The sequence below is a fragment of the Octodon degus genome, unplaced genomic scaffold (assembly GCF_000260255.1).
Source record: "Octodon degus isolate 3935 unplaced genomic scaffold, OctDeg1.0 scaffold00456, whole genome shotgun sequence".
NCBI lineage: Eukaryota > Metazoa > Chordata > Mammalia > Rodentia > Octodontidae > Octodon > Octodon degus.
In genome coordinates this window covers 271,034-281,271 of record NW_004525032.1, presented here as the reverse complement: position 1 = coordinate 281,271, position 10,238 = coordinate 271,034, and the positions used below count along the sequence as shown (strand labels likewise).

The window sequence follows — 10,238 nt, the reverse complement described above, 5'->3', positions numbered from 1 at the left end:
TTTTAAGATCATCAAGCCTCAATTGGGGTCTCTGAGAGAAGACCTGGGAACCTTTTATTTGGAAACTTAGGAAAGTATAAGGATCTGTCAATTGTATTTTATCCGGGGTGATTTGGAGTCCTTTCTCACCTAAGGCTGTCTGGAGTTCTTGGTAGCATCCCAAGGTTTCATCTGCTTTGAGTCCTGAGACCAGAACATCGTCCATATAGTGGATAATGTACATGTGTGGCCAATGATCCCTGACCGATTGTAAGGCCGAGGCTACAAAGGATTGGCACAAAGTAGGACTATTTGTCATCCCTTGTGGCAAGACACACCATTGAAATCTCTGTATGGGTGCTTTAAAATTAAGAGCAGGTAAGCTAAAGGCAAAGCGTTCTTGATCTTCTGGGTACAAAGGAATTGTGAAGAAACAGTCTTTTAAATCTATAATAATCTTAAAATAATGTAATGATATAGCAACTGGGGACAGGAGACCTGGTTGAAGAGCCCCCATAGGGGCCATGGTCTTATTAATGGCTCTAAGATCTTGTAACAGGCGCCATTTACCTGATTTTTTTTTTATGGCAAAAATAGGTGTATTCCATGGAGAATTGCTGGGGATAATATGGCCAGTGGCAAGCTGTTCCTGCACCAGCTGTTGGACCACTATTAGTTTTGAGGTTGGAAGGGGCCATTGATTGACCCACACAGGTTGATTGGAAAGCCAGGTGATTTTTTTCTGCATGAGTCACAGGAGAATCAATGACCTCTATTGGAAAATGGCCTAATCCTGCTCTGGTTAATTTAGGGACAGGAGCAATAGGAGTTTTGATGCCTGTGTCTGATCTTCCAAGACCTTGTCCTGGGGAGAAACCACTATTGAGCATCTGGGCTGTAACTATAGTGTTGGGGCTGCCCATGATCAATCCCAATTGTGACAGAAGGTTCCTGTCCCATAAATTAAGTGGCAGATTTGCCATCACATATGGCTGTATGCTACTTTGGTTACCTTTTTGATCTTTTTAGGTCAACATCTGTGAACTTTTTTCAAGACTCTGATTGACCAATGCCTTGTAAATGTGTTAGGGTGGCAGTCAAGGGCCAATTAGTAGGCCAATCCTCTTTCCTAATAATTGTGACATCAGCATCTGTATCAATAAGTCCTGAAAAACTCTTGCCGTTTAACCATAAGGTCATGTGTGGATTTTGACTAGAAACATTGTGCCCAATAAACATCTGAGGACCCAGACTCCCTGTTATCCCTGTGGGTAGAGATTGACTGGTTGGTGGTAGACACCAGTGGCAACAACAACTGAGCAAAATGTTGACCTGCTTTGATGGGCATGACATTGTTGGGTGAGGAGATCATGACCTTAATCTCACCATTATAATCATTGTCCACAACTCCAGGGGAGACATAAAGTCCCTCAAGAGTACAACTACTATGCCCTATGATAAGGCCAAACATACCCTGAGGTGGGGGGCCAAAAACTCCAGTGGGAATGAGTTAGGTTCCCATGTCAGGGGTTAGTATTGTGTTGGAGGTGGAACTGAGGTCCAGTCCTGCGCTTCCTCGGGTTGCCCTGATGAGGTTTGAAATGGATTGTTTTTTGCTGGCACAAATCCTGTCATCCCAAGAAATTGCTTGGGTGTGGGGGCCTGGAGCTGGCCCTGCATCCCGTTTCCTGGCTGCTGTGGGAGCAGAGGGTTTCCATATATGTCTCTTTTGGGTCTACATTCTCTAGCCCAATGCTCCCCTCATTTACATCTGGGGCGTAACCCAGGCCTTTTTACTTGAGCTTGGGTTTTGTTATTTCCTCCTTTAAATTTTTTTGTTATATGACCAGGCTGACCACAAGTAAAGCAGTTGTTATTCTGCCTCTGGCGGTGAAGGAGTTGGTCAACTGTACAGCCCTGTAGAGCCACAGCCATAGCCAAGCCTTGATGATAGGAAGGTCCAATGTCTGTACATAAACGTATGTAACTGGACAAATTGGTCTTTTTTCTGTGAGGTTTAATCATGGCCTGGCAGGATGAGTTGGCATTTTTAAAAGCAAGTTGTTTAACAATGTCGGAGGCTGTATCGGCATTGCCAAAAAGGTGCTCAGCGGCCTGTAAAAGGCGATTCACAAAATCTGAAAAGGGCTCTTTTGGTTTTTGTTGAATTTTTGTAAATGGGGAAGTTGCCTCCCCTTTTACAGGGAAATTTTTTTATGCTCTAGTCTCGGCCAAATTAATTTGAGCAAAAAGACCAGCATCATAGCGCATCTGAGCTTTTTTAGTGGAATAGTCACCTGTGCCGGTAAGCATGGCAAAAGTCCAAGGATAGCCATTATCGGCATTATTTTTTGCCATAATTTTACATTGTTAAAAAAGTTAGATTTCCATAAAAGGTAATTTCCCCCCAAAAGAGTTGCTCTAGCTAGGTCTAGCCAGTCCTTTGGAGTAGTCCAGCCCTGAGTCATAGAATCGAGGACAGCGATGGTATAAGCTGTGGTAGGGCCATATTGAGCAACTGTGGTTTTTAGTTCTTTTAATACATTTACAGCAAAAGGGGCATGGGCTCTAACAGCCCGAGACTTGGCCCCATTTTGGCTGGGGGCCATCATTTCTGAAACCGGAAATGCCATTTTGGGTAGAAGCTTATCATGTTCAGGTGCCATTTTGGGCAGGGGCCTACTGAGCCCAGGCGCCATCTTAGGGGTGCCACATGTCTGATCAGGTTGCAAAGATTGTAAATGTAATATAAGCCTCTCAAACAGTCGATTTTCCAGGTCCAAAAGCACATTGGAAGATTGAGGAGCAAATGTGGACAGTTCATTATTATCAGGAGGCGGTTTTGTAGCAACTGGTGCTGCAACAGGGTCAGGACGGTATTTGGAAGCCTCTCCGGCTAGTCTTCCCAATTGACCTCTTGTAAAGTAGTAAGATCGGGATACAAAGATTTATAATGGGTCAGGAGAGGAGCCTCAGAGGAGGCAAAAGCTCAGAAGGGGGAGGTGGCAGCTGCTCATTAGGGGAAGGTGGCAGCTGCTCATTATCTTGGGGTTTAGTTAACACTTTATTTGCCTCCTCACCGTGGAGAGAGGAGACATCTAGACCAGCCTGGGAAGGGGCCAGAGTGGGCCTATTGGAGTTACACAGGACAGTTTCTCCATGGGTAATCATTTCTCCGACCAAAGGGTCTCTATGTCGCTGCGTAAGAATCTCATCAATCAAGCCCCAGTATGAAAATGCTGTGATTGCGACCTTTTCAGGACCAAAGACTCTATAATAATCTTGTAATGCATCACCCACTCATTTCCATTTTTTGAATCTATTGTGCCCTCCAAAGGAAACCATGGGCAAACCTCATGAATAAACTTAAAATACTGTAATAATTCCTTTTTCTTTACCTTAATCCCTCGTGCCTTGAGTGCCTTACTGTGGCTTTCCACAAAGAGTTCATGCTCACTTAATGCGTGACCCATGCCGGAGAAGGGGGAGGTGGTTGCTGTTCACTCACCGTGGCTCGAGCGGCGCGGCAGGCACTCGCGCGGTGTTGGCCTCAGAATTTACTTTCACTATCTGCTTTGTAGCTGGCGCTCTCGAACAGCTCCCTCATTAAATCCTCCTTGCCAAGTCTCCACGTCGGGCGCCACCTGACTCGGCCCGCGAGTCAAAACGTGGGGTAATGACCTGGAGGAGGAACGGGGATGAAAAAGACAGGGCAAGAGACACAAGAGACGGAGACAAGACAGGCTTTCTGATCAACTCTCATTTATTGAGGAAGTGAACAGGGTCTAAATAGCCGTATAGTGGAAGTAGTTGGGTGGGACTAGTTATGGATTGGTAGTGGAGGTCCAGGACCACAGGAAGATGTCAAGGCAAGCGGGGATTGGTGCTGCAGCACTTCTTGCCCAAATAAGGGAAAATATAGCAGGAGTGTTCTATCACCCCCCACACTAACACACCTATAATGGGGAGATGTTGACTAAGGGACTGAGGACCCTTGAGCTACTCAGAGCTCTGAATTAAAGCTTCCTCCCCAGGGTGGCTCTGTGCCTTCTGCTCTGCCCCCGTGGCCACAGAACCAGTCACCACAGAAACAGATCCTGTCAGTGATGAGTGCGTCAGTGCCCCCCACAAGGCACCACAGATCCTGCACCCCATAGAGGCCTCAGAGACCCCTGAGGCAGGCTTAGGCCTCAGATCAGCCTCTCTGCTGAGAGCCACAACCTCCCTTCCACCTCCTGATGAGCCTCCCTAACCCCATTTGCGCAGGACTCAACTCTATAGCTGTAACAGGTAGCAGCATCCCTTCCCCTCCAACTGGCTCACAGCCTCCTAATATGCGCAGCTTCCAGGAGTCTCAGCGGGTACCAGGTGATTTGAGAGTATAAGATTGTGTCTCACAAATGACATGGCTCAGTGTTACCATAAACTGCATCACTTTGGAAAAGAAAGAGCAACTTCATGGATGAGAGTCCACTCGGACTCTAGCTTAAGGTCTGACTGGGCATCTGAAAATGATCTCTGAGTATCATTTTCTACCTGTTGCTCCCCTGCAGAAAAAATTCATGCCTGGGCAGGACCCCAAGCTAAGGCTGGTGACAGAACTTGCCTGAGGTCACAGTAAGGCCCTGGGCAGAGCTGCTGTGCCCCAGCAGGATCCTCATTGACAAAATCAGACTCAAGTGAAGTTTAGAGAAGCACAAGGAGGTGCTTACATACCTTTTAGTGGGAATAAGAAAATGTACAAGTAAGCCAGTAAATTATGAAAGTTTACAGAAATCACTCATGATGAGGCAGGAAAAGCTGCCTTGTTTCTGAGATAGCTCCTGGAATATTCCGTAAATTTATTAATACGGACACTGTGAGGAGGGATAAGGTTATTGGCTACACACTGTGTGAGGCTGTCCTCCACCGGACGTATATAAGAAAATTCAGAAGCAGCTCCTGTGTCTTCATACAGACCCTTGTTAATCAACTTTTCAATGTGGCTGTTTGGTTAGTGAGCAACAGGCACAAAATAGAGGCCACTCCGAAGACCCAGGGAAAAGAATACAGTGAGAATAGACACAATTAATTGCTTTATTATTAGAAAATGAAATCCTGCTGCTCAGAGAATACCCAAACTGCACATGCAAAGAGAAACAGTAGGGGACCAGATGTTTGCAATGGACTTGGAAACCTTGGATACTGGAATAGGGAGTGCAGGGAATAAGGCATGTCCAATATTCTGCTACACTATAGAACTGGGGATTGAACTCAGATCCTTGTGTTTGCCAGTCAAGTGCTTTTCCTACTGAGCCATCTCCCTGGCCCCTAATTTCTAAATTTCTTAAAGCAGTTCATGGTCGATTGCAGGGCCAGTGCAGCACTCACCATTCTGGTGCAAAACCAAAGAGGGGCTGCCAGCAGTTGTGTCATTGCCAGGCCTGGGCTGAAGCCAGGATTCTGCTCATCCTACAGGTCCTAAACCCGATGCTATCTTAAACCAAATACCTGGTGGAACCACATGGCCTATGATTTCTATATCTAAGGAAGCCTTCTTCTGCCTCTCCTTATGGCCCACTAACAATATCTGTGTGCTTTGAAATTGGTTGATTCTGATCCTGTGCAGACTGCCCTCCACACCTCAGCCCTGGTGCCTCAACATTTCAGAGAGAGCCCCCACTGACCTTAACACACTGGTGTAAACATTCAAGGCTTTTAACTTTCAAAATGGAACACCATTTCTGTATTTAGAGGATATTATCTGGGGCTCTACAAACCTGAATTCTGTGAACATAGTTCTTGATTTTCAATTCTTGGGGGCTACAGCATACTGAGTGTCCCTATAAAAGCCTCAAATACTTCACCAGAAGGAAAATATTTTGAATGCATTAGAAGCTCAGGAAATGAGCTCTTATCCATGAAATAAAGGATGTGCTTTTAGGCCTAGAGCCACCACAGTCAAAGGCAGCCCAGAGCATTGATACAGAGAGCTGCATGCTGAAAACTGGGACACATGCGGGCTGGGGAGATGGCTCAGTAGAATAAGCGCTTGCCTGGAAAACACAGGGGTCTGAGTTCAATCTCTGGTTCTGAAAAAAAACAAAGAAAGAAAGAAAAAATTTGGACTTATAACTCCCCCTCTGTGTGAGTCCACACACGGGCCTATTACCTAATTTGTTAATTCTTAGATTGAACTGGTCATCTATGTGCCTGCCTTTCAGGAATTCCTGGTGTAGGTAAGCCATTTCACCTATATGTAGCTGGAAGACAGGGCATAGCACTGGGGGTCCTTACTCACCGCCTCAATGCTAACTTGTAGTTTACATCTTTAAACAATTAGACTCTGCATCATGTGGCATATGGGGTGTGGCTGCTGCAGCACTCCTGCTTGGCAAGCTCACCAAATTACCTCCAGCACAAAACCACTGGAGTTTCAGAGCATTCTTGAAAACAAAGCACAGCGGGTGCTTACTGGAGGATGAGTATTGAAATTTGAAGTCCTCCAGTTAGACTCTCCAGAGATTACCTGCAAGAACTGCCAGATTTTAAATCCAACCACCTTGTATTGAACTCCAGGAAAATGAAACACTCTATTTCACTTCCTTATGATTCCCTGCTTGACATATACAAGACTCAGGAATCGATCTATCAGATCTATGAAATAACAGTATAAGAACCCATGGGAAAAGACACTCAGCATACCAGCGGGAAGTGATTGGAGAGGTGATAAAAACACACTCACACTCACTCAGATGCAGTAGGGTCTTTATTGCTGTGAATGCAGTGCACTGAGGCTGGCAAAATGACAATGGCCTAGAACTTTCCACCATTCCACATTGCCTTGCTCCAACACAGACAGATTTCTAAGCACAGAATAATTATTCATTCATATATTCAGTCCCAGGTCAGCAGCAGTATCCTCGGCCCACTAACTATTCCAGCACCTCCACTCTTTCTTTTGTGGAAACAAGAAAAGAAAAAATGAAGATGATGAAGGAAAAGAAAAAAGCAGAAAAAACTTTAAATGACAATTTCATCGAAATGCACAGGAACTAGGGGATCTTGAGGGTCACTGTGCTTAGGTCGGTCACACGCCACAATGAATTTTTTGTATTTGGGGCGATCTGCATAGTGGCAATTAGGAAACTGGGTTTTTCCAAGGAGCTGGCAGTCAGTCATGCTCACACGACGCACACTTTTGTAGCAGTTCGTTGCTATACCATCTTTGCAGATCCTGTTGTGCTGTTTACAGACATCAATCACATGCTGGACAGTGTCGTGCAGAAAGGTGTTTGTAGGCTTACACACCTTGTTAGGTCTGTTGACTGCAATCATTGCCTGGTCACACCGAAGAGTCTTTGGCTGGATGTGCTGAATTTTAAACCACTGAAATGGGGTGCGACCTGGAGGAATAGCCCACAGAGGACACAGTAGCCCCAAAAGGCCCAAGAGCAACAGCAGAGGAAGTGCCATGACCCGCACCATCTTTTCTGCATAGGAAAAGAGAAGATCATGGGAACAGTAGAAACAATAAGGGTAATGTCACTAGTCATGACTATGTTTTCGTTTTTCATTACAGATTTCATAACTATTTTAAAAATTTCACTCACATAGTCTCAAATTCCAGTGAAAACAATGTGAGGCAAGCCGCCCTCTCCTGTGCCCGGCATTCCCCATTCCCCCTCCAATCTGTGCTCCTGCATGCAATAGCCCTTACATTATAAACCTTGTTCTTTACCTTTTCCCTCCTGAGATGTTTCCCTTCACCTCTGACCACCTGCTCCCAGCCATCTCCTTTATCCCACTTACCCCTCAGGTTTTCCCTCATATGAGGTATTGGTGCTGGGTTCCTCCTAAGCTCTGAAGGCCTGAGGAATCCTTCTGTTGTGCTTTGCAAAGCTGAGCAGCACTGCTTGGCCAGGTAGCAAGCCCACAAAACAGAATCCTGCCTCTTAGCACATGTGAACTCCTTAAATAAAGCACAGCTCAGAAGAAAACCAACCCTGAGCAAATTTTCCGGAGAACTCCCCACCTGCCCACAAGTACCTGCTTGTGCAAGGGTACACTTAAGATTAACACTTGTGCCTGCCCAATGGAGTCCTGTAGCAGCCTGTGCCCAACAAGATCTGTTATCTCAAAGGCTGACCTCAGGCCTGTCCCTGATAAGAATGATCGTAATGGTTCTGAGGAAAGAGTCCTGTATGTAACTCCGGATGCCATCAGCAACGTCCAGGTTTATGACTTCCTCCTGTCCCCAAAGGTTGAAAAGTTTCTAAGGAATTAAACTTTTACTACAGGAGTATCTTCATCTCTATGCAGCCTCAGATGTTTCTGTGCTAGTGAACAACAACAACTAAAAGAAGCACCTGCTCTATGTGTAAACCTGGAGCCTTGCCCTGGTCCTGCACTCAGGCTTTAGGCCAAAGTCCAGCTGAATGGTGTGCACCTAATGGGGTCCTCCTGTTTCGCAGGGTTTCCTTGAACCTCTTAAAAATTCTGCAACAATTACGCCATGTGGATAAGTCTCTACATGTTTCATCTTCTCTTTCAACTTTATCTGTATTTATAGACAAAACATTCTCCTTTGCAAACAAAGGTACTCAAAAGTGTCTTGAAGGAATTGACCATCTCCTCCCCAAAATTAGCAGTTTCTTCTTAATTAGAAGCTTCATGTTTTAAGTTTTATCATTTTCTTTCTTATATAGTTCCCTTTTGAATGTACAGCTTCATATTAAAATCTGACTTAAAATATTCTACTAGGAAAAATCATTTCATGGAAAAATGAAAGGACAAAGATAACAGTAGACATTTTTACAACAGGTTTGCTCTGAGAGCACAGGTGTAGTGAAAACTACCAGTAAATCAAAACCAACATGGGAAAGGAAAACACTCACATTAATATCATCATCATTGGACATGTGGACTCCAGCAAGCCCACCACCACTGGCCATGTGGTCTATAAATGCAGTGGTATTGCAATAAGAACCACTGAAAAGTTTGAGAAGGAGGCTGCTGAAGTGAGGAAGGGTTCCTGCAAGGATGCCTGGGTCTTGACAAGTTGAAAGCCGAGTGTGAGCGTGATATCACCATTGGCATCTCTCTGCAGAAATTTGAGACCAGCAAGTATTATGTGACCATCATTGATGTCCCTGGACACAGAGACTTCCTCAAAAACATGATTACAGATACATCTCAGGCTTACTGTGCTGTCCTGATTGTTGCTGCTGGTGTTGGTGTATTTGCATCGGATGTCTCCAAGAACAGGCAGACCCATGATCATGCCCTTCTGGCTTACACACTGGGTGTGAAACAACTTATTGTTTGAATTAACAAAGTGGATTCCATGGAGCCACCCCACAGCCAGAAGAGATATGAGGAAATTGTTAAGGAAGTCAGCACCTACATTAAGAAAATGGGCTACAAACCTGACACTATAGTTTTGGGCCAATTTCTGGTTGGAATGTTGACATACTGGAGCCAAGTGTGAATATGCCTTGGTTCAAAGGATGGAAGGTCGCTCTTAAAGATGGCAAGGAGAGTGGAATCACACAGCTTAAAGCTTTGGATTGAATCCTACCCACTTGCCGAACTGACAAGCCTTTGTGGCTGCCCCTCCAGGATATCTACAAAATTGGTGGTATTGGTACTGTCCCTGTGGACTGAGTGGAGAATGCTATTCTTAAATCTAGCATGACTTCTTTCCAGTCAACATCACAACTGAAGTCAAGTCTGTTGAAATGCACCATGAAGATTTGAGCTAAGCTCTTCCTGGGGACAATGTGGGCTTCAACATAAAAAACGTGTCTGTCAAAGATGTCCGGCATGCTTATGTGTAAACATAAGAATTATATAATTCTTTATGCCTATTTACAAAATACATTCTAATTGTAAATGTTTTTTAATCATATTGTGCAGGGACTTAAAGTTCAACATATCAATACTTGATGAAAATTACCTGTTCCATGTTATGCCTAAGATGTTTGATATTCAGAAAGATAGTGAGGTTAAACTTAACAGCCTAGGTTGTATGGTAACACAATAAGCTTCTCTTCTGAATGGTTAACAACCAATGTTCGCAGACCAAAATTAGAGAAAAAGGAGGGCTGTTAGGAAAGCCAAATTTTGGCCCTAGCCTTCCAAGGTCAATTAACAGTCAAGACATATGAGAACTTGTACTGTAACATCATGTAACTCTGTAGCGTCCCAAATTTTGTGATCAAGGAGATTATGGGGCCAAAGAGGAAAGTGATCGATGATGTAGAGTGTGCCTAAGGAGA

At 44.6% G+C, this 10,238-nt stretch overlaps 1 long non-coding RNA gene across 1 annotated transcript in view; it reads left to right on the top strand.

Annotated features, from left to right (window-relative positions):
• Window positions 1-8,169, top strand: part of LOC111814729 — a 16,215-nt gene extending 8,046 nt beyond the window's left edge. Inside the window, exon 3 of the long non-coding RNA XR_002819636.1 lies at window positions 8,157-8,169. This is a non-coding gene — a long non-coding RNA (uncharacterized LOC111814729). The remainder of the gene's footprint in view (window positions 1-8,156) is intronic.
• Window positions 8,170-10,238: the final 2,069 nt, after the last annotated feature.